Genomic DNA, 27,887 nt, shown 5'->3' with positions numbered 1-27,887 from the left:
TGAGCACTGCACAGACGAGTGTTTGAAGTTGGTGTCCAGTCTGTCCTCTTGATGGCTGCAAGCCACTGATGGCGTCTATTTTCGTCCTGAGGTAGTCTGTAAAAGGATATTTTGGGGTCTCCTTTTTTGTTGTTACCCCCCACCCGCAACAACATACTGAAGGCATAGCTAGTTCCTTTTATTTTTATTATTCTTCTTCTTCTCCTTCTTCTTTTTTCTTTGCGTTTAATGGCGGGTCGCAAACAACTTGTTTAGGTGCAAAGCGCCACCTACTGTACCGGAGTGTGTAATATCAAGGCTTAGCTAAGTACTTCACAAGTTCCTTCGGTCCAGCTGCGGCTTGCCTTCTCAGTTCCTTTTCTATTCGCCGAATCAGGTACTCAATATGGCGGCCGACAAGTTTGAGATGTCCGTGACGTCAGTTGTGACATCATCTGATATTCATGAATAGGAACTTGAAATAAAAGTCTGTTGAAATAAACATTGACATATATAAAATGGACCAACAGAGCCCGTTGCTCTGGACGGAGACCAGTGAAGGATATTAGAAGCACTTTCCGGGTGATAGCCAGCTTTACTGCGCAGCCTCCAACGGACGGAGACAACGTGAATGTGACGTGAGCAACGTGTCTGAAAGTGTGAAGTCTTCTGGTAGCTGTGCCAAGAGAAATCTCAATCATTCCCAATCTTACAGAGACGGAGAGCGTAGGTATATGTAAGGAGATAACATGGACACAGGCTAATTATTGATCACTAACATGCTAGTTAACATTAGTAATTAAACCTAAACAGCTAACGTAAGTCCAAACTGCCTGCGAGCTTCTCCTGTACTATACTGTAATTCCTCTACTGTGCGACAGTAAGTCTCGTGGTTATGACACAATCGTTAGCTTATTTTTACAAAAGCGTCTGCTACGGAGCCATAACGTGAGGTACAAGGTAATGGAGCCTTTTATACATTGTCGTGTTTCTTTAGAAATAAACAACGGACAAATAGAGTCTTTAAACGCTTCAGATGTAAAGCTATTCGCCGTCAAAGTGACGTCAAAATGAATGCTAGTCAGTGGGATGCTAACGGGAGGTGATGGCCAGGTAGCATCAAAATGGCGCCAGAGGAGGTTCAAGTTCTGAAGCGAAGCTTACCCCCTTGGAAATAAATAAATGTGGCCTTAGGAAAATAAAAGTCTCTTGAAATAAATAAATGTGGCATTAGGAAAATAAAAGTCTCTTGAAATAAATAAATAGGGACTTATGAAATAAAAGTACCATGAAATAATTAAATTGATTTAATTATTTATGTATTTATTGCCTCATTTATTTATTTCGTGATGTATTTCAAACGCATGTTCATTTATTTATTCATGTATTTATGTATTTATTCATTTATTTATGTATTTATTTATTTATTTAATTGTGAATAAAACTGCATTCCATACAAGTCGGCGTCGCTTTGGTTTGTTCCGAGGCACTTTTTTCACCAACTCGGGGAGGCAGTCCGATTGCCTTTTCTGCCGCCGGTCGGCCGTCTGGTCAGAGCCTCTAGGCAGGCAGGGACTTGACGGCGGCTGCATGTCGTCTCAGTTTTGTTTATTTAGTTACATTGCTTATGTGTTGTTGTTTTGAATATTGACTTGATTGTTAAAATGAGTGTTATCCTTTGGAGGCCTACTCTCGTGTTCTCCCTGTTTTGGTCACAGCCTGCGAGCCTGATTTCACCCACACGTCTCCCAACGTCCAGTATAATCCTTCATAATAAAAACCTGACCAACATGTTTTTGGGTAGGAAGTCATTTGACTGTTTACTCTGACTTCAAACCAGACCTGTCTCTGAGCAGCAGCAGCAGCATGATAATCTCCTCCTCATCTCAATGATTAACACTGCAGGTCCTCTCCCTCTAACATAACAGGACTCAATCATTTAATATATTGAGGCAACGTTTTTCAGCTTGAACTTAGATCTGAGCAGGAGATTTAAACATTGACAATCTGGTTGCTTTAGAAATAATAGGGATGTTGTTCAGACTTCAGTTTATTGCTTCAGGGCGTCTCTGGCTGTGCTCCATACCCAGCGCAATGTCCCCGTTTCTCAGGAAGAGAGGGACAGAGATGAGGTAGTGAGGGTAGAACCTGCGGTAAGCAGAATTCCTCTTAAAACACTTTGCCCCTTGATAAAACTGAGACAAAAATAAGTGGTGGACAAACTGTTGAAAGAAGAAGGCATGCTATATGATTGCATTAGTTTGGCTGAGTGCGCGGTTATCTGAGTCTTGACTGATGATGTTCTCACCGTTTTATTATTATAAGGCTATATTAGCCTACCTTTCATTCAACAAAGTACATCTTAATAACAAGCAAAATACCACCTTAAGGTCCTGCTACTGCAGAATTGTAGCTATTCTATCTGCATTGGCAGACAAAAACTCATGATAGACCTCTTCAAATTATAGCACAGGGCCTCTTTAGTCATGAAATTATATCATTTCATGACTGAAGAGGCCCTTTGCTATAAATAGCTTGTTTTATGATTCATGAGGAGTATTCTGTTTTATTGTGTTAATAAGTATGAAGTATTAAAGTATTTAATGTTTGAACTCTCACAGATTCTTGCTTACTCATTACATGACGTTAGTAGTTTTAAAGAGTAGGAGTTTACATAATCAGGGAAGCGCAAGGACGGGTGTTATTTGTGAACTTATGCGGAGGGCATAAGTTCACACAGCTGCTGAAAATAGTGGTTAAAGCAGAGGAAGTGGTTTGTTTAGGGCTCACAAAGAGTGAGCCCAGTCCCTGAGTCTGGTCATTATTTCTCTTATGTGGCATCAGGCTGCAGCAGCAGGCCGCCACTAAAGAAAGCTGAGGGAAGGTCCAGAGTGTGTGGAGCTTTAGACTCAGGAGAACTAGTCCTCTTGTGGTTTTATTTCAAAGTTTATATCTGTTTGAACTCATCAGCTGAGCTGCTCTGCTGCACACAGAGATGAGAGTGCCAGAGTAAATCTCCCAACATCCAGTATAATCCTTCATAATAAAAATCTGACCAACATGTTTTTGGGTAGGACGTCATTTGACTGGAATGTCCCCGTTTCTCAGGAAGAGAGGGACAGAGATAAGGTAGTGAGGGTAGAACCTGCGGTAAGCAGAATTCCTCTTAAAACACTTTGCCCCTTGATAAAACTGAGACAAAAACAAGTGGTGGACAAACTGTTGAAAGAAGTAGGCATGCTATACTTTATGATTGCATTAGTTTGGCTGAGTGTGCGGTTATCTGAGTCTTGACTGATGATGTTCTCACCGTTTTATTATTATAAGTACGAGCCCCCCTGGTCCCACTTTGTCAAAAAAATAATTATAACTATCTTGTGGCCACGAGATAGTATCTTGAGGCCTCAAGATACTATCTTGTGGCCTCAAGATAACGTTCTTGTGGCCACAAGATAATTCTTCTTCATATTTTATAGCCTATATTCATACTTTTTACATGTATATATGTCACAAAGTGGAGCCAGGCAGCCAGAGTTTTCTTATGTTGTATATAGTGTGGTGTTTCGGGTGTTTTATTTTGTATATAGTGTGGTGTTTTGGTTTGCCTGGCACAGAACGGAAGACTCCTCCCAGTGCACCTGAGGCAGATCTCATCAGGAGCATAGGCGCTGATACCGTGGGTGCTCTGGAGCTCGAGCACCCACGGAAAATACTGAGCACCCACGTGTGCCAGACTGCCAGTAGGCTACATTCATTTAAAATTAAACTTTGCAGTTGGTGCTAAGTGGATTGATTCTTAATTTCCCACGAAGCTGATCGCGGTTACGTGTCAGTTAAACATTTCATCTCCAATCCTATCTATATTTGTGAGAAGTGCCGCTGTCCTGAGTTGAAATCCTACTTTACGGCTTTATTACCGAGTTAATAGGCGTGTGTGTTCGTGTCAGCCGCTGTCCATTTTCTAAGGTTCTGAAATGCAAACGATTTTTGACAAATTAGTTTTTTTAAAGGGCGCGCCTGTCGCAATGCGCGCAGGAAAAACATAAATCGGCGCCTATGATCAGGAGAGATGCTGGAGGAACACGGAACGCGCTCCAACACACCGGGATATACCGGGAGCGCATTTTGATAATGAATGGCTGAGACACAAGGAGGAAAGAGGAGGACGGAGCACAGATAGACAGGCAGGACAGCGGAGCCGGAGCCGGAGCCGGAGAACAGTTGTGGATGTTTTGCAGATCGGCCCATTGGCGTTGTGCGAGTGCGATTTGGGCAAAAATAGAAAATCTGATTTCAACCAGTCTATAGAGAAAGGGACTACAGTCTTTACCCTTTTCTGTTTGAGGGAGGGGGGAAGAGGGCGAGCAGCACGCAACGTCCACTCTGCTTTTCCCGCCGCCAATGCGCCGATCCGCCAAACATCCACAGCTGGGCTGTGGCCACGAGATCGTATCTTGAGGCCTCAAGATACGTATCTCGTGGCCACGAGATAGTTATAATTAATTATTTTTGACAAAGTGGGACCAAGGGAGCTCCGTATATAAGGCTATATTAGCCTACCTTTCATTCAACAAAGTAGCCTACATCTTAATAACAAGCAAAACACCACCTCAACCAACCAATCAGTGCGCAGCTCATCCAAATATTCATGAGCATACCATATTTGGGAGAAAAGCTCTGATTTCTTCCAGGGCATATTTACAGGGTAGCATTAGGGCCCATAGAATAGCACCCGGGCCATTTTCAGCCCAACCAATGGAACATTGTGAAAACCCCTATATAATCATTCTATCACCCCTTTAAAGGTCAAGTTGAAACATTCTTTGTGGACTCAAACATTATTAAATAATGAGATGCTTTATGCCTCTCATCCCAACCTTTTCAACAGTAAAAGTATAGGATTAGCATGATTGTTGTCAGATTATTCCTTCAGCAACAATACTGTAATCAGCACATGTTGTCTTCCCCTCCCCCACTGTGAACAGATAGGAACCTCTCACCGGTCCACCTGAGTGTTCCTGACAACCGTGACAACCAGCAAGCTTCCAACTTCACACGGAGAACTGCCCCTCTAATAACTGAACATTTCACTGATTCCCATCCAGAATCAACATCCTAGATATCTGCAATAATAGTCTTACTAGGAAGAACTCCAACGTCACATATCTACACAAAAGAAGAAACTAAATACCCATTAAAGTAGGAAATGAAAGGCTGAAGTGTTGTTTTTTGTAGCAATCCCTCACTAACCGCTGAGTACAAACCTAAACTTCTCTAGGTTCAGAAACCACATCAAGCCTTTCAGCCAGGCGGGGAAAGGGAGGGGGGAGGGGGTGTGTGCAGTTGGCACATGAAGCTGATGACTAACACATTCCACAGAGACTTCCTGAGTCGAAAGAAAGGGAGCAGTTTTTTGCCACGGTCAATCCTGTCCAGAAACAAGAATTTGGACCGGCTTTAACCCCCCTGATGTGGGCATCAATGAGGACAAACATGATGTAAGCTATGAGTTGTTGTTTGGTTAAATGATTGATGTCTAAATACTTTTTGGATGGAGCTACCTTGGTATTATCTAATCTACTGATAATGTAGTTATATTGTGTATTACTGTGTATATTCTTGTTATTCTCCCTGATAGGAAAAAAGAAACGTGTATTCTAAATTCAAATTTCAGGAACAGGAGTCTTCTTCTTCACCCAGAAGAAGAAAAAGTATTATGAAAAGAGCAATCCGAAAAAAGCATGAAGGCTACCGTAGCTGTAATACGTACTTTGAACTGCGTGGCGCAAGAGACTTGATTGCGATACATGGAGCAGAGTTGACCTGAGGCCAGAGTACGTAATGATGAACTATCTACCTGTGGTGACGATGGCCTTTACTCTACCATTGTATTTTCACACACACACACACACACCTTGCCAGTATTTTGTTGTCGTGCATCCCTGTGGAGGCTGGGGGCATTGAACCCGAGTGGACAATGTTCAAAGTTTCCATTGCTGAAGCAGCGGCGAGGAGCTGTGGTCTTAGGGTCTTAGGTGCCTCAAGTGGCGGTAACCCACGAACACCGTGGTGGACAACGGTGGTCAGGGAAGCCGTCCGACTGAAGAAGGAGTCTTTTCGGGATATGTTATCCCAGAGGACTCCGGAGGCGGTTGCAGGGTACCGAAGGGCCCGAAGGGCTGCAGCCTCTGCCGTGAAAGAGGCAAAGCAGCGGGTGTGGGAGAAGTTTGGAGAAGACATGGAGAAGGACTTTCGGTCGACACCTCAGGAGGGGAAAGAAAAGGAACCATCCAAGCTGTGTACAGTAAGGATGGGACACTGTTGACCTCAACTGAGGAGGTAATAGGGCGGTGGAAGGAGCACTTTGAGGAACTCCTGAATCTGACTAATACGCCCTCTATGTTAGAGGCAGAGCTGGAGGATGATGGGGGATCATTGTCAATTTCCCAGGTGGAAGTCACTGATGTAGTCAAACAACTCCACAGTGGCAAAGCCCCGGGGATTGATGAGATCCATCCAGAAATGCTCAAGGCTCTGGGTGTGGAGGGGCTGTCCTGGTTGACACGCCTCTTCAACATTGCGTGGACGTCTGGGACAGTGCCAAAGGAGTGGCAGACCGGGGTGGTGGTTCCCCTTTTTAAAAAGGGGGACCAGAGGGTGTGTGCCAATTACAGGGGTATCACACTTCTCAGCCTCCCTGGTAAAGTCTACTCCAAGGTGCTGGAAAGGAGGGTTCGGCCGATAGTCGAACCTCGGGTTCAAGAGGAACATGAGCGACTGAAAGAATGAGATCCAGTGTACAAGCGGCCGAAATGGGTTTCCTCAGGAGGGTGGCTGGCGTCTCCCTTAGAGATAGGGTGAGAAGCACAGTCATCCGTGAGGAGCTCGGAGTAGAGCCGCTGCTCCTTCGCGTCGAAAGGAGCCAGTTGAGGTGGTTCGGGCATCTGGTAAGGATGCCCCCTGGGCGCCTCCCTAGGGAGGTGTTCCAGGCACGTCCACCTGGGAGGAGGCCTCGGGGAAGACCCAGGACTAGGTGGAGGGATTATATCTCCAACCTGGCCTGGGAACGCCTCGGGATCCCCCAGTCGGAGCTGGTTAATGTTGCTCGGGAAAGGGAAGTTTGGGGTCCCCTGCTGGAGCTGCTCCCAGATGGATGGACTATATAGGAAACGACCAAATTAAATTTCGGACACTACACTTAATACATTGGTGGGTCAGTAGATGCGCCGGTTATGTGTGTGAGAGAGGCAGGTGTGCCCGCATCATGTAAACACACAGTAACAAAAATACTTTTGATACGTCCCTGAAAGGAGGATAGTAAACTGTTGTATATTATAAATGTTGAGTGTTACAGTTCCACTCGAAAGCCTGCTCTATTTTTCCACTAGTCGGGAGAACTTAATCTGAAGCGGCAAGGCAGGGGCGGACCAATGAATATGAAATAAAAACCTACCATAAATGATATGCAATTTAGGAAAATGTTTATTCATAGAAGATAATAAATAGGAGATAATCTTCTTTCGTCAAATAAATTTGCATTTCAACAGCCCCACCTGCCCCTACCAACCAGTCTTCACTGTCTTCTTGCGAAATATTCTAGTTTATTAACGATTGTTATTGTTTTTCAGACGTGATTGTGGTAACAGTGTGCCCTGGCCAGGATGTCACTCTGCCAGGTAAGGTTGCAGATTTCCCCATCAGTGTTGTAAAGTGGAGCAGACCTGACCTGGAGCCAGACTACGTCCTCTTAACCATCGACGGACACCTGGATCCAACCCAGCAGCATCCATCCTTTAAGGACAGAGTGGACCTATTGGCCAGAGATATGAAGGATGGGAACGTGTCTGTAATTCTGAAGAATGTGAGCAGCAACGACACTGGAACATACGAGTGTTATACCAGATGATTCAAGACGTAAAAAGAGAGCCAACATCGACTCTGAGCCAATCACGATCATCCGTCTGCAGGTTACAGAGCCAGGTGAGTGAGTCTCTCTCAGTGAGTTTTTCTGAGTATCAAGTTGTAGCTGCATTTTCTAACATCAGAGAGGATGAAGGCTGCTCCACTCTCCCTACAATTCCTGAATCCTATGTTTTGTCGTCTTCAGGTCAGAGGAGCGCACACTTCACTCCAGACCTACACATTGGATTGGCTACAGCAGGTGCACTGCTTCTTTTAATTATTGTTGCAGTGCCTGTTGGCCTGATATATAAAAGGTGTATGGGCGACAGACCCTAACCACCTCCTGCTGCTGCTGAAAAAGGAGACTGGGGTTTAAAGGAGATCAGACTTGTTGGTGAGTTTTGAAGCAGTGTGAGAGTCCCGAACAGGAAACATCCCTGCCTCTATCGCTGCCACAAGAAAATTTTAAACCACCAAACACAAGCACTGAACTGCCCGGGAGTTTGTGGAACAACTGACTGTTTCCTCAGTCCCTCCGTCTCTTTTCTTTCTCTCTTTCTCAGGGAAAATAAGCTGTCTTCAAGTGCACTTGCAAACACCTAGATCTTTAAACCATCTGACGGAAAACAGGAACTGTGAAATATAAAGTCATTTAGTGCTATGTTGGGGGGGGGGGTGAAAGAACAAAACAGTACGTCACACAAATGAGCCGTTTCAGAGACACTCCTTCCGCCGCACCAGGCTGCGGAAAATCACCGGATCATCTTCTTTGGTCTGAACGCAGCTTCATTGTGAAAGATATGCAGCTGTTAATCACTACTGAGCCTGTTTGTAACCTGTAGGCTACAGACGTGACTTCACCTGTTATTTACCACATAGTACGCTACTGTCCTGCTTTTTTTACAGACAGTAAGGAGTCACAGCGGTGTGCTGCGAGAGAGTGAACAGGGGAAACGCTGGAATGGATATTTGGGCTTATTTCAAAAGAACGTGGAACACTGATGTATGAAATTGCCAATTAGATGAATTTAATTATTAATCAAAGATGCCAGAACCACTTTAACCCCTGCCTGAATGATAATTCTGTTTCATCCTCTCATTGAAGTGTCACGTTTGATCACTGACCTAGAGTTAGTCACAATTTGGCACGGGGAGGAAGGGCCCTCCCTAATTTGCGAGGCCCTATATGCACCTTGGATGGTACAGTATGTGTATAGGGCGGACCAGCTCCGCTGGGATCTGTGTTGCCTCAACCCGTTCTCACGCCGAACTCGTAAAATACGGATGCTTGGACAGTGGATGTCAGCGTCTGAAGCATCGGAAAAAACGCCCTTCAGTGTGTTTGTAGAATGTACTGGGGAGAGCAGCAGCTATACGGGGTTTGGTGAGTAGTATGTAACGCCGAAATTCTGCACAGGCAGGTTGGTTTGGGGGGTGGTGAATGGGTCAAACACAGAACTTTCACCCAGGAGACCGGGGATCGTCTCCCGCATGCCACCTTTCCTAAAGTCGCTTTCTTCTTTAACCATGTCCCGTAATCAGAGGCGACTCCATTTAGAGTGTGGAGCATCCAGTTTGAAATTGGCGGGTCTTGCCTTTGCCATCCTAGGAAAACACAAATGTGTAATCAGAGAAAACTACATGGGCAGTATTGAGAGTGTGGAGTAGCTCAAAGCACATTTTAACTTTGCACCTCCCACACCTGAAACTGTTAACTTTATATAAACAGCTGTTGACAGGCAGAGTAGCTCTTCTGCTAGGCAACGGCTGCCCTCTTGTGACAGCTTGTGAAAGGAAACCTGTGCTCTTGGCTTGACCTACTGTACTGTCTCTCCCTCAGTGAAGGCTTTAGCTGTGAGTAACTGTTGTGAAACTCGTCGTATGAATGCAGATATTAAAACTGTTTTTACAGAATCTTTGTATGAATGCAGATATTAAACGTGTTTACAGAAACTAGTGTAATGATGATTCAGAGGAACTTCTAGCTATTATTATGTAGTTCTGAGTATTAGTGTTGAAACACTTGAACAGTGGAGCTTGTGAAGTGAGGAAGCCGCAGCGGCTAAGACTGAACAAAAAGTTATTTTTGTTTTTGTTTTTTAAAAACTTACTTGAAACGTGATGTTTCAGCATATATATCAACGTGTCACACTTGCCAGGTTACCATCAAACCCAATCAAACCCTAAAACCTGCTCCTTTGTATCCAATTCTTGCAGTGGGTAAACCATTTCAACATCTCATCATTGACTGCGTGGGTCCTCTTCCCGGTCTATATCAGGTTTAACTTACTTATTAACTGTAATGTGTCGATCAACTAGATATCCAGTGGCTTATCCACTACATACCATGACTGCAAAATCTGTAGTTAAGCCCTCAGCCAGTTCATATCTGTGTTTGGGATCCCTAAAAGTGACCAAGGGTCTCATTTTACATCACGTTTGTTTGCTTAAGTTCTTTAACAACGTAACATCAAGCATAAAAAGTCCTCAGCATACCATCCAGAGAGCCAGGGTGTACTTGAGCGCTCTCATCAGCATTTGAAATCATTGCTGCGTGCTTATTGCACAGAGTTAAAGGCAGACTGGGAGGTGGGTTTACCGTAGCTCTTGTTAGCCGCTAGAGAAGTTGTTTAAGAAAGTACAGGGTTTAGGCTCAATGAGCTGGTTTTTGCCCACCGGTTCGTGATCACTTGGCGGTCAAGCGTGATCAGTGGATGTCGACTGACCATCCACAGAACTTGGTTACATATGTAAATGGTTTCAGGCAAAGGCTTTATGAGGCTGGCAAAATGGCTAATCAGAAATTGCAATATTAAAAGACTGTTTGACTGCAAAGTGGAACCCCTGGGAATGTAGGGCAGGAGATCAAGTTTTGGTTCAGTTGCCACTTGTTGATCCATGTAAGGTTATCGTTTCTGAACAAAATTATGTGATAGATGTCCCAAGTAAAAGAAAGAAAAATAATCACATTGGAACAAAACAGACAGAAAATATGCTCATCTTTTTTTATGTTAAATTACAAACATGAACGAAAACTCACAAAAATATCTAAACAATGATACAAAAATGCTGAGCTTAATATCCTACACCAATAAGTCTAACTAGAATATGTTGATTTTCCCAGGGAAGAGTCCTCTACTGTTTTCTAAACAATCAGCATTTGAAACATTTGAGCTTTTTTTCAGATCAGTTCAGAAGTGACGCTCTGTGGTGACAGTGGTGATGACATCATCATCCAATCCCTCCTCAGCCTGAGTGGGCGTCACCACGGAGATGGGCAGGTCATTTCCTAAAGTTAGAGCAGTTTAAAAAGAAAATATACAAAATTCAATCAGCTGAAAGAAGAAAAAAATGCTCTGGGTTGTTTGTGTTTCTTTAAACCAATTATAATCATGGGGAATATACTACATACAGATGTTTTTTTGGGTGAGGCTATTTGCACCCCTGGTACAATTAGCAGTTTATGCTATTTGGACTCCTGGTACAATTAGCAGTATGCTATTTGTACCCTGGTGCAATTAGAAGTGTATGCTATTAGCACCCCTGGTACAATTAGCAGTGTATGCTATTTCCCTGGTACAATTAGCAGTGTATGCTATTTCCCTGGTACAATTAGCAGTGTATGCTATTTGCACCCTGGTGCAATTAGAAGTGCTATTCGTACCCCGGTGCAATTAGAAATGAATGTTATTAGTACCCCACCGGTGCACACAGCAATGTGTTCTATTAATACCCCATCTGGTACAAATATCAATGTATGCTATTTGCACCCCTGTGCATTTACAGTACCTTGGCATATATTTACACACAGTTATCCATACTACTCATGTAGGCCTATTATACCTTTTTGGAATATTATCACCCTGACATTCTTAGCCTAACCATAACCAATCCCACTCCTCTTGCCTAAACCTAACAAACCCAACCAGAGCAGGCATATTCATGAGTCTTCCCCTACCACCCTGCAAAAAAAAAAAATTGCGTTCGCGGGTCCTGACTTGCGCAATTGCATGCAAATTATCCAATTCAAAATAAAAAAATAAGATCGCCTCACAGCAGAATCAAACTCCAAAACCCCATACCAAAGGTAAGCATACTAACCTCTCACCTAGCAGTTCTTTCAGGAAGCTGATTTACCGCTTGGTTTCTTCAAGCCTCGGTTGCTAGGTAACCATACTGTATACAAAAAAATAGGTACTAACTAACAAACTAACGGTTGTATGCTTTCACTGAAGACAGAAAGCGCAACTGTAGTATCTATTTTCCGCTAGAAATTCAATTGCTATAAACTTTAGAAACAAAACTTTCCTAATATGCCAGTTTCTGCGGTCATGGAAGATGAACGTCCGCCATGATTTCAGTGCATGCGAGCAACGTTTATTTTTTTGTTACGTCACAGGGTGTAAATAGCTCAGCTGTGTGGCCGAGGCTATTCGTACCGGGGGTGCAAATAGACACTCCATGTTTTTTTTCCCCTGGGTTTGGCTCTTTGCAACCTGGGCCTGAGTTGGCAAATTGGACAGCTGCACAGCTTACCGAGCTAACTACCTAACGGCAGTTAACTACTGTTAACAATTACTGAAGCAACAAGTAATGTTAGCCTAAAGCTAACATTATCTGTACAAGCCTCATTAAATCCCCTTGTTAGTGCATTCACTGTCATCGAACTTGTCTTAAAACTGTTATGACATATTTGTGACAAGTCCAAATGGTTCCACTTTACTTAAGGTCAAGGAAAAATATTCATGAAAAAATTATAATGGTCTCATGACCTCCATTACATTAAGCTAAATAGTTTCTTAAAATTGGATAATTAGGCCTGCCATGACAGACATATGTGTTGTGATGGAATAGATCTGCTCTGAGACAACTGTTAATCGGTAATGGTATTTTGAGATGTTTGATTGATTGTAAGGTCAGTAAATTAGTGTTACCTGTGGCCTTGTCTCGATATAAAGACAACATTATGAAAGTAGAAATGCAGTACGGACAGAACATCAACAGGTGGCAGACCAGTCTGAACACAAAACGGAGGGGGTCTGAGGCCGGGGGCGGAGCTGCAGAGGTTGATGGGTCTGTGGTCGAAGGTTTCCCTGTAGAGAGAATCAGCTGTCAGGTGAATATGTGGACCAAGGAACTCCTGAAATCAAAAGTAACCTCCTCACCTGTGACAGAGACCCAGCTGGATGGAGACTCTCCAACACTGCTGATGTTGCACCTGTAGAGGCCTTCATCAGACCTGGAAACATGGTGGATGGTCATGTGACCTGCAGGCTCAGTCCTGATGAAGGAATCATCTTTATAGAAACCAGCTGGGAGGTTGGAGGACGTCTTTTTTATACAGGTCTGAGTGAGGTCTTCTCCCTCCATCACAGGGAGGACAGGACTCTGCAGGATCACTGGTCCACCTCAACACAGAGACAAACTACAGCATGTCATCCATTCACACACAGCTTCATCAATACTGACTCCACAGTCTGATCTTACCAGTGACAGTGATGTTGATGCTGTTACTGGTTGCTCCCTCTCTGGACTCACACCAGTAAATTCCACTGTACCATGTGGCTACGTAGCTGACTTTACAGGAAGAACCAGCAGTTTTTCCCCATGCAGCTCCACACTGAGTCCTGGTTTGTCTGGTTGTGTTCCTCCTCAGAGTCCATCCAGCAGAGCGGTCGTCCTCCTCACAGCTCAGAGAGACAGACTGTCCTTCAAACATCTGAGAGCGGCTGGGACTCACAGTCAGAGAGGCTGGAGGGAGGAAAGTTTAATGAAAACTAGTTGATTATTACTGTTACTGTGACAATCACTGCTTTCAACAAAGTGTGACTGGGCCTCTGATGCTTCACATTAATTATCTGGGAAACATGAGGAATAAGCTCATTTCTTTACACATGCAATAATTGATCTAAGCTGGGAAACCTTCCTTCATGTTTGCTCCCAGGACGCTCCAATGTGTTAACCTCATTGTGTGATGTTTTTCATCTTTACCTTTCTTGTATTTTACGTTTGACCATAACAAGTATCTCTACATTAAAACCATTCAGAGTTTCAAAGGGATGTGGCTAACTATAGGCTATATGGTATTCTGGGGAGCTTCAAAGTGTGAAAAAGCAGGCGGATGTAGATGTAGGTGTGATGTATCGTTGTTCATGTGCAGCTTTGATAAATACCAAACTTTTTGTTCATACAAATACTTTTTACACACACACTGACAAATTGTTTTACACATGCTTCGATAAATGAGCCCTCTGGCTTCTCAGTCACAAACTTTTCAAAAATAAACAAATCTGTAATTTCAATACACAACCCTCTACACATTTTAAAAGTACTCTGAACAGGACTTTGTATCTAGAGAAGAAGTGTACTGACCTTGGTTTGTTGGGCAGCTCAGCAGTGACATCAGAACTGAAGAGAAAAGACATTCAGGTTAGTTTGGGTTTGTGTCGCTTCAAGGTCTAAAAAATTTAAATAACACTATGAAACATTTACACAACCTTAAAATATTCTCATAATTTCTACGTTCCAGAAGCATTGTTTTAAGCCAAACATTGCTATATAACCTACACTTTGGATTTCTCAGTTTTCTTGCATTTCTTTTAATATTATTTTCAGCATTGTTATCATGAATGCACAAAGCGTTTACTTACAAAGCAGCCGCAGCAGAGATGGTTCCTCCATCCTGACATTTGGCCAAATGATGTCTACACTTTGTTTACTTGATAGTCGCATCAAGCGACTATGAAACGAACTTTAAGCCCCCCTCCTTCTTCCTATGTGACCCACAGTGTGGTTGACGAGAAGCCGCAACTTCAGTTGCACATGCATGCATACTCTCATGCATGTATACATACATGAGGGATGTGTGCATAAGTACGGATTAGAACTGAAGAACATATGTATGTGCAAGTAAATTTAAATCTTGGCCTAGGCAGCTTCTTATAATCTTGAAACAAACGAGCCATCTCTTTTTAGGTGCAGCTTCCTCCCAACTACCCAAGGTGTGGGGGGTGAAGTGAAGACAACAACACCTTATCCTAAACTAAATAGACTGTGTAGCTGCACACTATTAAACTACACACCACGAATCAACCAACTTTATTGCCAAGTAGGTTTCCATGTGAAAGCATTTTCGTTGAGGTTATGGTGCCGTCAAAATATGAATATGTGCAAGGGTTAAAGTTCCTTTGCACCATGACCTCGAGCCAAACACCCCCCCAGAAGCTTTTTTCACCTGGGTCGAACATTGGGAGAGTTAGCATAGAGTAGCGTTATCAGCTGAATAGCTTAGCGCAGGGGCTAATGGACCCACGTTTGTATCTCGTAAGTTACCCCACTAATAATGCCCGAAATGATACCAAACTTCTACACTAGTACAAATAGGTTATGCACTTATAAAACGATGGATTGGAAAGTGTGTCAGTACACCAGAAGTTTATGAACACTTGCCTGCTCTCTTCTGCTAGCTGCTGCTGCTGCTGCTACCTGCAGTTAGACAAGTTCTTAGGGCCGTCTAGAAATTACAACACCGAAAAGAGATGCAACAAAAATATCTATTATTTTAACTTCTTTTTAAAAGTAAGTGCTGTAGTATAACGAGCCAGAGACAAGTAATAATTGAGGTGAGTTTGGAGACATTACCTTATTTAATCATTAAATTAATAAATATTTTCGGTGTTGTAATTTGTAGACGTCCCTAAGCGCTCTTACTACAGGTAACAGTAGCAGCAGCAGCAGCAACAGCAGAGAGCAGAAGTCAACAGGCAAGTGTTATTTACATAAACTTCTGGTGTACTTACAAGTGTGAGTGAGATGCTCATAGTAAAACTCTCTTTGCATGAAAGCACCATATCTGTTGAGTCAGACAGCCAGCAGGTGGCAGCACAGCACCTTCTCTTTCTTTACACATGCTCAGTTCAGCTAAGTTCACTCTTTTGGCTTGGTCTTTCATTTAGGCAGTCTTGTATAAAGTACTTGAAAGCCATACTTGAGTAAAAGTATCTTACCAGAAAATAACTTTGGTAGAAGTTAAAGTTTCCTTGTAGAATATTACTTGACTAAAAGTCTTAAAGTATCTGATATTTACTGTACTTAAAGGGGTGATAGAATGATTATATAGGGTATTTTACACTGTTCCTTAAAGTGATGGTTCGGAGGAATTTCACCCTAGGGTCCTTTGCACCATGACCTCGAGCCAAACACCCCCCCAGAAGCTTTTTTCAGCTGGGTCTAGCATTGGGAGAGTTAGCGTAGCAGCGTTATCAGCTGAACAGCTTAGTGCAGGGGCTAATGGACCCACGTTTGTATCTGGTAAATGACCCCATTAATAATGCCCGAAATGATACCAAACGTCTACAGTAGTACATATAGGTTATGTACTGCCAAGTTACATAACCTATAAAAAAAATAAACCAATGCCCAGTGTGCTGTATAACTTTAGATTCATTTATCCGTTTATTCACATTTCTGTAAAACCATAGACTGTTAATATTAATGGACAGAGCATGTGTGACGTCACCCAGTGGTTTGTGGAGCGCTGATATGAGTCGTCGAGTTTGCGTTTATGGGCGCAGCCATCATGGTTGCGGATGTGACGTTTTTAGACTCGAAGGAGGAGAGAGGGAGGAGCTGTAGACAGTTGGGCGGTATCTGACTGTATTTCTTTTTTTTTTGAGTTAGCAACGCTGCTTACACCCTTCGTTACACACGTTCACTGGCAATCTGGATGCAACTTCGGCTGAAAGCTAGCATACATAATTCAAGGTAATATTTAGCTTTGCTAGGTTTTAAATATATCTTTGTCCCATAGTCATATAAGAGGAGTCATATTGTAAAGTACATGTATCTGATGTTACCATGTAAATTGTCTGTAACATTAGCTAGCCACTTATGGTAAAACATGCTAACGTTAATTTTCTGCAAATTGAAGTTTAGCTACGAAACGGTGATTGTCAATTATCATTATCTAACGCTAACTATTAGCAAATGTTTAACCAAGTTTATTAGAACGTTTGGCTAACTGTAATAACCATAAAGCACCGATAAAGTCTTGCTACTGCCTTTACATGCTTTTAAGAGCTAACGTTAGCAGAAATAAGATCATTTAACTGACTTAAAGTTACACTAAAGAACAATATACTGTTGTTAATTCATCTGTATTCTCCTAGATAATTAATTAACTACAGTTACATGCTAGTGTGCATATATATTTAACTATGAGGGGCTCAAATGGAAATTGATGACTCTTTTTCTTTCTTTCAGAAATAGGAGTGTGGAGAGCCACGATGGCATGTGCATCCAACCCAATGCCTCATAATTAAGTAAAAGTTTCTTTTTTTCCACTGTGCATTACAGATAACCAACAGACTGTCACATATATATATATATATATATATATGTCACATATCACTATGCTCACTGTAATTGTAAAGGCAGCTTTTATTTCTATACCCAGGCATTTGGACTTGACTGAACAGTGCTGCACAAGTGCTTTAAGCTTTATATGTTAAGCTATGTTTTTATATTGTGGTTTGTAATGTCAACCATTTCTACTGTAATTAACAATGTGGCACTAGTGATTCAACTACCTCTTTTTATTATGCAGAATTCACTTGACAGTGATATATATGAAGTGAAGTGAAGTTTGCCTTTACCTTGACCCACAGCAGTGATTTATGTTCGGAATTTACACTGGATTGTAAAAGGTGAACTACATTATTTAATTCATCACTTTAAAAATGTGAAAAATATTGCCAGTGTTTGTGGTTTATGTAGTTTTTGAAGTTAATGCCCATTTCAATGTGAAATAAAGGTCTTTCTAAAGCTACATTTGTTGTTTTTCTAAAGTAACTATAGGAACATACAGTATTGTAGTCATACAAGACATTGGTAATTTGATAGAATTTGTAATTGATTAAAAGTGTCTATTTGGGCTTTAATCAACATAAATGATTTCTTAAATGTTACCATACTTGAATGTTGACAAAGGATCAGCAAAATGTAGTTTGTGCTTTTCTTGTGTCTTTATGTACTTGTCAATTTTAATCACCATGAAAACACTTCACCAAAATCCTTTTAGATTAATTTGTATATTTGAATATATTTCAAATACCTAGTCAAGTGTTTAGTAGGTAACTGAAAATGCACTAGGTGCTGTTTAATCTGTGTAGGGTTATTGTAAATTCATTACAACAAAAGTATGATCAGAAATTGCAAAGAAAAAATAAACAACTTATTCAATGTAATAATTTAATCGATGTACCTTATATTTACTGCACTGACATTTTTAAAGTATGAAAACTAAAAACCATACAAGGACATGCAAGTCAATATCTAATTCTAACAGTTTAATCCTATACATAAAATATCTCAATTAAATGCCTTATACATATTTCTAAAGTGCTAACTTTTAGGTTTGAATGGTGAACAGAACGCAGAGCCAGGAGTGTGAATTAACAGGTTTTATTTAAAGTATCGAGTCCAGGTTTCTGAGGGGGGAAAAGCACATCAAAGTTTCCAGGATGGAGAACGGGTTGGTGGTTTCTGGGAAGGAGCAGGTCCGTCAGAGGAAGACAGCAGGCCGGCTAGTGGTGGGGGGTCCAGTGGTGGTGGCTGTCTGCTCCGGTGGATGGCAGGAGTGAAGCGGTAGCAGGGGTCAGGTTCCAATGGTAGCTGAGGCACAAGAGAAAGGATAAGGACAGGCAAATGTTTGTAATAGACAAACATGTAGTTAAGGCATGGTAGATCACAATGAATTATATTAATGTATGCGCTTGTACATGAATCTATGCTTCAGTTGAGTACATGCAGTATTAAGTAAACATACTCCTACATGTCAAATTTATCTTAGACAATGTGTATTGTACGCAACACTTTTATAATGATATGTACATTTTGGTAATAAACAGCACTTGCAAATATAGATTGTAACATGTATGTGACTCATCTTAAAACAGACTAATGTGCTGACAGAAGGTCTTCAAATAGATTAGCAGACACAACTACAGTAAGAGGAAGAAAGACATCAGTGTAACAGCATCAACGCATATTCTGGCCCACTGCCCCGCCCGGAGACCTCCGTCTCCGAGTCCACGCGTTCCCCCGCGGCTTTGGGTGAGGGTGACGGTGATGCTGTGTGGGTGACGGTGATGCTGTGTGGGTGACGGTGATGCTGTGTGGGTGACGGTGATGCTGTGTGGGTGCCCCGCGGCGGGGATGATATTATGTGCCTGTCCTTCGGGCACCTCCGGGTAACGTTGCCCAACTCTCGGGCAGTAACATATATTTCAGTATATTCAAGTAAAAGCAGTCTCTGCTTGTCCTGTGCGAATGCGCCACACGAAACTCAAATGTTAGGGGGTAATTTCTAAATCACACGCAGTCGCAAAAGTATTCTAATCCCGTGTGAATATAGGGTTTAATATGATTTTGCACCATAGCATTAACTATATCAGGCTTTGATTTTAAGCTAACATTAGCTACCATTACATGTAATGGTAGTGGGTTAGGGAGGCATGCGCATCGATTAGCAATAACACCACATATGGTTAAAAATAGATCGCCGGCGAGACCGTTATGCAGAGCTACTGTATACGACTGTAACGTTAAATATATATTTTAATCCGTTTATAAGGTCTGCATAACGTTAGCCCGCTAGCTTGGTTAGCAAGATGCAATCTAGCTAGCAAACTGATATTAATTGGGATGCTAACGTTCGCTAACGAAAAACAGTATTTAAAAAAATGTAACGTTACTTACCAGAAAAACTGAACTGCCGAGTGCTTTGAGTGTCTTGTCGTCCAACCGAACGCTGAACAAGATATTATTAGCTAGGCGACCAAAGTGTCACAGTCACTACGAAGAAAGCTGGTCAAACTCCAAAATGAAGTTTACGTGCCTTGGATAAGCTTTGCTAAACCTCTGTCATGATTGACAGACCGCGAACTGTCAATCACATCATAGCCACGCCCTAAAACACCCTCTGCTTTATCGCCGATTTTAAAATCAACGAGACCATAATTCAAAAAATGAACATCATTCTGTGTTGCAGAAGACTTAAAACTAGCGATTGAGACCATAAACTCTTCAAGAAAATGTGAACTGAGGTAATAAATCAAGTGAGAAGTGGGTCACTTTCTCATAGACTTCTACAGAAACCGACCTCCTTTTGCAACCGCACGTGTCGCCCCCTGCTGGAATTCAGATAGAATGCAGGTTTAAGGCACTTCCGCATTTGCAGCACTTTGCGAAACCGGATGGACTGTCCACTAATAATATACAGTCAATGTGTAAAACACATGATTACTGTAATGTTCTTCTACGAGACAGAGATAAGAGTAAAGTTCTTCTATGGACCCCTATCAGCTGACTCCCCCACTGTGCGATCCCCTGGTCTAATGTCATGTACAGCAGGGTGACGTTAAGCATCCTCAGCAGTAGCCTAATCACGGCCGCGGTCAGCTCATCTTCCTCCGGCTGCTTTTCTTCATCCCGGTTGGTGACAGGTTCACCATATCTCTCAGTCTCATTTACAGATTTTGATAAAGTCTCCACACCTTGACGTTGAGGGAGTAAAAAACTATCCATTGCTAGTGTAAGACTCACTTCTCTAATCCTAACGGCTCCAAATATTGAGCTCTTCTTCTTCTGTGTGAAAACGTTACTGTGGAAGTAAGGTCAAAAGTTCAACGTGTGCTGCACCCTTTGGCCGAATACAATCACCTGGGTTTTTTAGCCTAAAAATAATCGGTTTGTTTTATTAATGCATTTATTCATTTTTCAAATATAAATTATACTATTTACACATTAACAAATTTTTTTATTTATTTATGAATCAACCACAGCAATTTCTTGGGGGTGCTAAGGGGGTGCTATGGCAATGCAAGCTACAGCACCCCCTAGCCCCTCCGTGGCTCCGCCTATGCTTCCATGCTCTAGATGCAAAGAAACACGCACATCATTCCGGTTTAACTGAGCGAATCCTATTCATTTCCTGGTCTACCATTCAACGAACACAAAATGAAAGGGGAAAACTTGAGAAGTGACCGTTGGAGTCAAAAAGTCTCTGGCCATTTGTGCTGCAGTAGAATCGGTCACATCTTTTCCTACAATACACGACATAAGATAGATTATACTTTGAATAGCAAATTATTTTTCTTTTTCCATTGTTGAATTGTCACTTGTAAACATTAGGTTCCTCCCATTATACCAGGGCGCCAGCTTGTTGCGGCTTGTGAATAAGAAACATTTTACATTGGCAGTGTTTCAGTTATGCATTTAGGTTACAAGTTCACGAAAGGACACCTGTACTCTTGGCTTTACTACTTTCTTGTCCTCAGTTACACTTATACTGTAGCTGTGAGTAACTGTTTGTGTGATGCAGATATTAAAGGTTGTTTCAGAGCAAAGTCTAGTATTAGTTGTGAATGTTAATGTTTAAACATTTAAACAGTGGGCAATGATTACTGAACAGGCCTACCGGGCCTTCACCTGCAAAATGTCACTCAACAAGGCGCCAACCAACCAAGATATAAAACAGAAGTGCTAATAAACAGTATATTCACACAGCTTTCACTACTGTTGATGCTCGGAGCAGCCATGTTGGATTGTGATGTCGGAGTTGATGAGGTTCAACAGCAGTTGGACAGCCAGTATAAGCCTCCTCCATCCTCTTTATATACGACTATGTCACATGTCAGCTACAAGGAAACTGTTTGGTATGAGAGAAGTGAAGTTATGATCACATTGGAACAAAGCACAGAGAGAAAAGATGCTCATCATTTTATTTTATTTGATCTGAAGAGATTAAAAACTTGACATCTAAGACATGAACAACAACATGACTTACAGTAGAACCTGAACAACTATCAGCTACTAAAGTCCAGTTCAGAGCAACGTTTGCAACGAGAAGAAACCTTTACTTCTGAAGTGGCCCGTTTCAGCTCGACTAAAACAAGCTGATGATGTCGCTGCGACTCAGCTGGTTACATTTTCAGAGGCTGGTTTTGGAACGTTCAAATCAGCTGCAAACTACAGAAATTAGATGATCTATTTTATTTACTATGTTTCAAACTGTCAGATGTTGTAATTGGCAGAATTTTATACAGAGGCTCAACGAGCGCATCAGTCATCTCAATGCAGAAGATACACCTTCTCATCTCATTGGTGTAAACTAACAGGTTCCTCCATCTACAGGTCAGATCCACAGGTAAGCTTTCTGTTTCTGATTTATGAGGACTTGAAACATTTGAGCTTCTTTTCAGATCATTTCAGAAGTGATGCTCCGTGGTGACAGCAGTGTTGACATCATCATAGTCTTCATCCAATCCCTCCTCAGCCTGGGTGGGTGGGGTCATCACCACAGAGACGGGCAGGTCGTTTCCTACAGCCAGAACAGGTTAGAAAGAAAATGTAGATAATTGATGAGCTGTTAACTGATCAACAATAGAGTGGTGGTGTGAGATTGATGGATTGATTGATCGTAAGGTTAGTTAATGATTCAGAGTATTACCTGCTGCCCTGTCTCGATATAAAGACAACATAATGAAAGTGGAGATGCAGTATGGACAGAACACCACCAGGTGGACGACCAGTCTGATCACAAAGTGGAGGGGGTCTGAGGTTGTGTCAGGAGGCGGCAGAGAGCTTGGAGGTGGTGGACTGAAATCAAAGGTAACCTTGACCCAGCTGGGTGGAGACTCTCCAACACTGCTGATGTTGCACTTGTAGAGGCCTTCATCAGACCTGGAAACATGGTGGATGGTCATGTGACCTGCAGGCTCAGTCCTGATGAAGGAACCATCTTTATAGAAACCAGCTGGGAGGTTGGAGGAGTTATTTGTTTTACAGGTCAGAGTGAGGTCTTCTCCCTCCGTCACAGGGAGGACAGGACTCTGCAGGATCACTGGTCCACCTCAACACAGAGACAAACTACAGCATGTCATCCATTCACACACAGCTTCATCAATACTGACTCCACAGTCTGATCTTACCAGTGACAGTGATGTTGATGCTGTTACTGGTTGCTCCCTCTCTGGACTCACACCAGTAAACTCCACTGTACCACAGGGCCATGTAGGTTATGAGACAGGAAGAACCAGCAGTTGTCCCCCAGTCAACTCCACCCTGAGTCCTTCTTTCTCTGGTCGTGTTCCTCCTCAGAGTCCATCCAGCAGAGCTGTCGTCCTCCTCACAGCTCAGAGAGACAGACTGTCCTTCAAATATCTGAGAGCTGCTGGGACTCACAGTCAGAGAGGCTGGAGGGGGGAGCGTTTAGTGAAAACTAGTTGATTATTACTGCTACTGTGACAATCACTGCTTTGGACAAAGCGTGACTGGCCTCTGATACTTCACACTGATTCTCTAGGACAATTAAGGAATCAGCTCATGTCTTTACACAATCAATAATTGATCTAAGCCGGGAAACCTTCCTTCATGTTTGCTCCCAGGATGCTCCAATATCTTAACCTCATTGTGTGTGATGTTTTTTTCTTCCTTTTTTTCTATTTTTGCCCACAACAAGTATCTCTACATTAAAGCTACTCAGAGTTTCAAAGTGATGTGGTTAACTATATCTGGTATTCTGGAGGAGTTTCTGCATGTGAGTGAGTGTGACAAGCTGGCGGATGTAAATGTAGGTGTGATGTATCATTGTTCATGTGCAGATTTGATAAATACCAAACGTTTTGTTTGTACAAACACTTTTCACACACACACTGACAATTTTTTTTACACATGCTTTGATAAATGAGGCTTTTGGCGTCTCGTTATGACTCATGAAAAAAAAACATGAGTAAAATAAAACACACTGCATAAACTCTGCTACCGTGTGTTTATTTAATTATAGGTACACCTACATGTAGGCCTAAGAGATTGCAATAGAAACCTGTATATTACTATTATTAGGACTATAGAAAATGTGTCAAGCATGTATAAATTAAATAGGCTAAACTTCAGCTGGAGTCCGATTTACTACGGCAACACTGTTGACCGCATCAGTGATCTCTTTTCATCCCGCATTCTTTCTACAGCCTTTAATACCAGTTTTCAGGCTGACAAAAGTACACACGTTAGTGCAAATGAACCGGAGATATCAGGGTTTCAATCTCCACCTCTGAAAAGTGCCGCTTCTCAGCCGGATTACGTCTCGCCACGTCGTAAATTGTAGGGGCGAGGCCTCTAAATCCAGAATATATTGGGGCGTGATATTTAAATGACGATCGTTTCCAGCCGCCGCATTTATCAATGTACGACCATTCTTACGCTCTGATTGGTGTGATACGAACTTTTCACGAATCCCACGTGAAGCCTGTCGTAAGATGATTTCTGCGCTCATATCTGCGCTGGTTTCTACGTTAGGTTGATAAATGAGGGCCAATATCCCTCTACACATTTTAAAAGTACTCTGAACAGGACTTTCTATCTAGAGAAGAAGTGTACTGACCTTGGTTTGTTGGGCAGCTCAGCAGTGAGATCAGAACTGAAGAGATAAGACATTCAGGTTAGTTGGAGTTTGGTTTGGTTCAAAGTTTAAAAAATGAAAATAATACTATGAAAAATTTACATTTACACAACCTTTCAAAGTTCTCATAATTTTAACGTACCAGAAGCGATGTTTTAAGCCAAACATTGCTGTATAACCTAAACTTTAGATTGATCCGTTTTCTTGCATTTCATTTAGTATTTTTTCAGCATTGTCATCATCAAGAGTTTTCTTACCAAGCAGCCGCAGCAGAGATGGTTCCTCCATCCTGTCTTTGGCCAAATGATGTCTACACTTTGTTCACTTCATAGTCCCACCAAGTAAGCCCTCCTCCTCCTTCCTATGTGACCCAAAGTGTGGTTGACGAGAAGCCGCAACTTCAGTTGCATATGCATGCATACTCTCATGCATTCATACATACATGAGGGATGTGTGCATAAGTACGGATTAGAACTGAAGAACATATGTATGTGCAAGTAAATTTAAATCTTGGCCTAGGCAGCTTCTTATAATCTTAAAACAAATGAGCCATCTCTTTGTAGGTGCAAGGTGTAAAGCAAGTGTGAATTGCTGATTTATTTATTTGATTAGGACAATGCACATTAATCAACATTTCTAGAAATGATAAAAAAGTCATACTATAATATATCGAAAAAAAGTGATGAAAAGTCACAATATAGTACGTCAAGAAAAGTCAGAGTAGATGTCGAAAAAAGTCATAGTTTACTATCTCACAAAGACATAGTATATTATGTCGAAATAAGTGATAAAAACGCTAAATAGTATGTCAAAAAGGGTATACTATGTTGAAAAAAAGTATTAAAAAAATCAATAATATGTATGTCATAAAAGTGATTAAAAAAGTCATGGTATGTAATAAAAAGTCAGACGAGATGGCAGAGTGGTTAAGGTGATGGACTGCTAATCCATTGCGGGGGGTGTTTACTGTTAAGTGTACTCTAAGTCTGTGCTACCAACATAGCCATCTCGAGTTCAGCTTGCTCCACGTTTTCTGCTTCTGTCTGTTCTTTCATGATGAAGGATGAAATCGTCCGTGTGCCCTTTTATCTGCCTCTTCTGTGCAAGGTACTTTATTTGTCACATACACGGAATAGTAGCGAAATTCATTCTCTGCATTTAACCCATCCCTCAAGGGAGCAGTGGGCAGCCAATGACAGCCCCCGGGGACCAACTCCAGATCTGACCCAGTGCCTTGATCAAGGGCACTGACTGGAGAACCTAGTACATGTTTTTGATGGTGGGGGAAACCGGGCACCCGGAGGAAACCCACGCAAACATGGGGAGAACATGCAAACTCCACACAGAAAGGCCCCGCCGAACGACTTGGATTCGAACACAGAACCTTCTTGCTGTGAGGCCACAGTGCTAACCACTGTGCCACCATGCTGCCCAATGGTGCGATGGTGCCGCTGTGTTTTAATGTGCTGTGATGTCATTTTCCCCACCGTGCGCTACATTAAAATCAATGCGACACACCTTACAATAAGCGTGGAGGTTGTTGATATGACTAGGTAAGCTGCATGTGAATTGTTGCGCCCAACATGTTGAAATGTACAGCTATAATTCGATTTCTTTGAGGGAACACCACCTTCACCTGCCATTTTTATCTGCTCGCTTTCGGGTCTGAACCTTCCGCGAAGCTTGCGCAGAGATCAACTGCGCAACTGGGTTACAGGTTGCTAGGTTGAGGTGACAAATGGGTTGAAAATTGTATAGGTGTGGATTGTGTGAATAGGATGCCCTTCATACAAGATCTGGCAACTGGTCAACATTAGACAAACATATTGGTCTGATTATGTATAAAGGACTTTGGGCCATGCTGCAAATTACGGGAGTTTCCCGGGAGAAATAACAAACCGGGAGGGAGAGAGAGGGCTGAAAAACGGGAGAAACCCGGGAGAAACGGGAGTGGGAAATGGGTATATCTCATGGACTAATAATATACAGTCTATCTATGGTATATCTCATAGACTAATAATATACAGTCTGTCTATGGTATATCTCTCTTCTGTCTGCTGCGCTGTGTGTGTGTGTGTGTGTGTGTGTGTGTGTGTGTGTGTGTATGCTTGTTGAGTTTAAAGGGGTGATAGAATGATTATATAGGGTATTATACTGTTCCTTAAGGTCTCCTAGTGGGGTATGTAACATTGGTTGGGCTGAAAATTGCCAGAATGCTATTTTATTAGGCCCTTAACTACCCTGTGAATATGGCTCTATTTGGAACAAGAGAATTTCTTCCAAATATGGTATGCTCATGAATATTCAGAATGAGCTACGCGCTGATTGGTTTGAGCAAACTACATAGAAACACATGGGAGACTCGACAGCAGGTCTCATTGCAATGTTATACATTGTTTGTCGGGCTATTTCGTTATTAAATTCACTACTGACACTTTTTTAAGCGAGAAATCAACTATATAAAGCTCAAATATGGGACGTTTTACGAAAATTGATGGCTTATTGCAAATTTGGTGAGACTGTGTGTCGAGTTCAGCTGCCTGTGTTGCTGCCTCGCTGCACGGCCTGCCTTCCTGCACAGACCCCGGCCTGCAGCTCCCCTCTTCCTGCTAGCTAAATGGCCCGTGTGTGAGAGTGATAGCACGGTCAGCGAGCTTGTTACACCAGCAATCTCTTACAACAGTTCCAGTTAATCTTGGCTGCCTGTCAGCATAACTAGCTATATTTACAGTTTGAATTTCATCACGCCACTTATATAACATCTCCCTAAAGGTCTTATAAAGCTAACAACGGTGTCCGATTTCAAGTTAATGAATTTTTGTGAACAGTGGGGGTTTCGTTAGCTATGACTGTCCCTTCAATCTTAGCTATGTGTAGCTATCTACAAATCAGGGATAGTTAGCTTCATTTTGGCCTAATTTCTTTATATTTACAGTTTGAATTTCATCACGCCACTTATATAACATCTCCCTAAATGTCTTATAAAGCTAACAACGGTGTCCGATTTCAAGTTAATGAATATTTGTGAATTTCAGAGGAATTCTAGGAGGAGCTAGCTCTCATTGATAGAGCTACAGCCAACCGCAGGCACTATCAATGAGACTCGCGGACAAGCGGCGTTTATTTCCACAATCGTTTGTTTAAATAACTCAGCACATTAAAAGGTTAACTGGAACCTGTGGTAACAGATTGCTGGTGCAACAAGCTTGCTGACCGCGCTCTTACTCACACACACCGGGCATTTAGCTAGCAGGAAGAGGGGAGCTGCAGGCCCTGGAGCTCTGTCAGAGCACCAGCGTTTAGTAGTCCATTTGCCAAAAAACGGTGACATTGCGCGGGTATGGAGTGCTGTGGGCTGCAAGCCGTAACAGAGCTCAGACCAGAGTGTGTAAAGGAAGGCAGGCCAGGCGGCGAGGCAACAACACAGGCAGCACCGGCGCTGAACTCCGACACACAGTCGGACAAAATTTGCAATTAGCCATCCATTTTCGTAAAACGGCCCATATTTGAGCTTTACATAGTTGATTTCTCGCATAAAAAAGTTTCA

The 27,887-nt window shown here is 42.2% G+C and overlaps 3 long non-coding RNA genes and 1 pseudogene across 3 annotated transcripts; 1 reads left to right on the top strand and 3 right to left on the bottom strand.

Moving 5' to 3' along the window:
• The window catches only part of LOC120572864, a 642,621-nt pseudogene extending 619,919 nt beyond the window's left edge, over positions 1–22,702 (bottom strand).
• LOC120572992 lies at positions 5,364–9,843 on the top strand. The gene is made up of 3 exons (XR_005641564.1): positions 5,364–5,477; positions 7,608–7,959; positions 8,087–9,843. It is a non-coding gene; the product is annotated as an uncharacterized LOC120572992 (long non-coding RNA).
• On the bottom strand, positions 18,327–19,703 carry LOC120573009. The gene is made up of 2 exons (XR_005641583.1): positions 19,639–19,703; positions 18,327–18,552 (listed from the first exon to the last, which is right to left on the bottom strand). It is a non-coding gene; the product is annotated as an uncharacterized LOC120573009 (long non-coding RNA).
• Positions 22,703–22,997: 295 nt separating the features above from the next.
• Positions 22,998–24,626, bottom strand: LOC120572981. Its single transcript, XR_005641554.1, has 3 exons — positions 24,598–24,626; positions 24,323–24,358; positions 22,998–23,135 (listed from the first exon to the last, which is right to left on the bottom strand). It is a non-coding gene; the product is annotated as an uncharacterized LOC120572981 (long non-coding RNA).
• Between the last annotated feature and the right edge of the window lie 3,261 nt (positions 24,627–27,887).

This window comes from Perca fluviatilis, chromosome 14 (assembly GCF_010015445.1).
Source record: "Perca fluviatilis chromosome 14, GENO_Pfluv_1.0, whole genome shotgun sequence".
In the NCBI taxonomy this organism is placed as follows: domain Eukaryota; kingdom Metazoa; phylum Chordata; class Actinopteri; order Perciformes; family Percidae; genus Perca; species Perca fluviatilis.
Note: the sequence above shows the minus strand (reverse complement) of the source record. Positions and strands in the feature narration are given on the sequence as shown.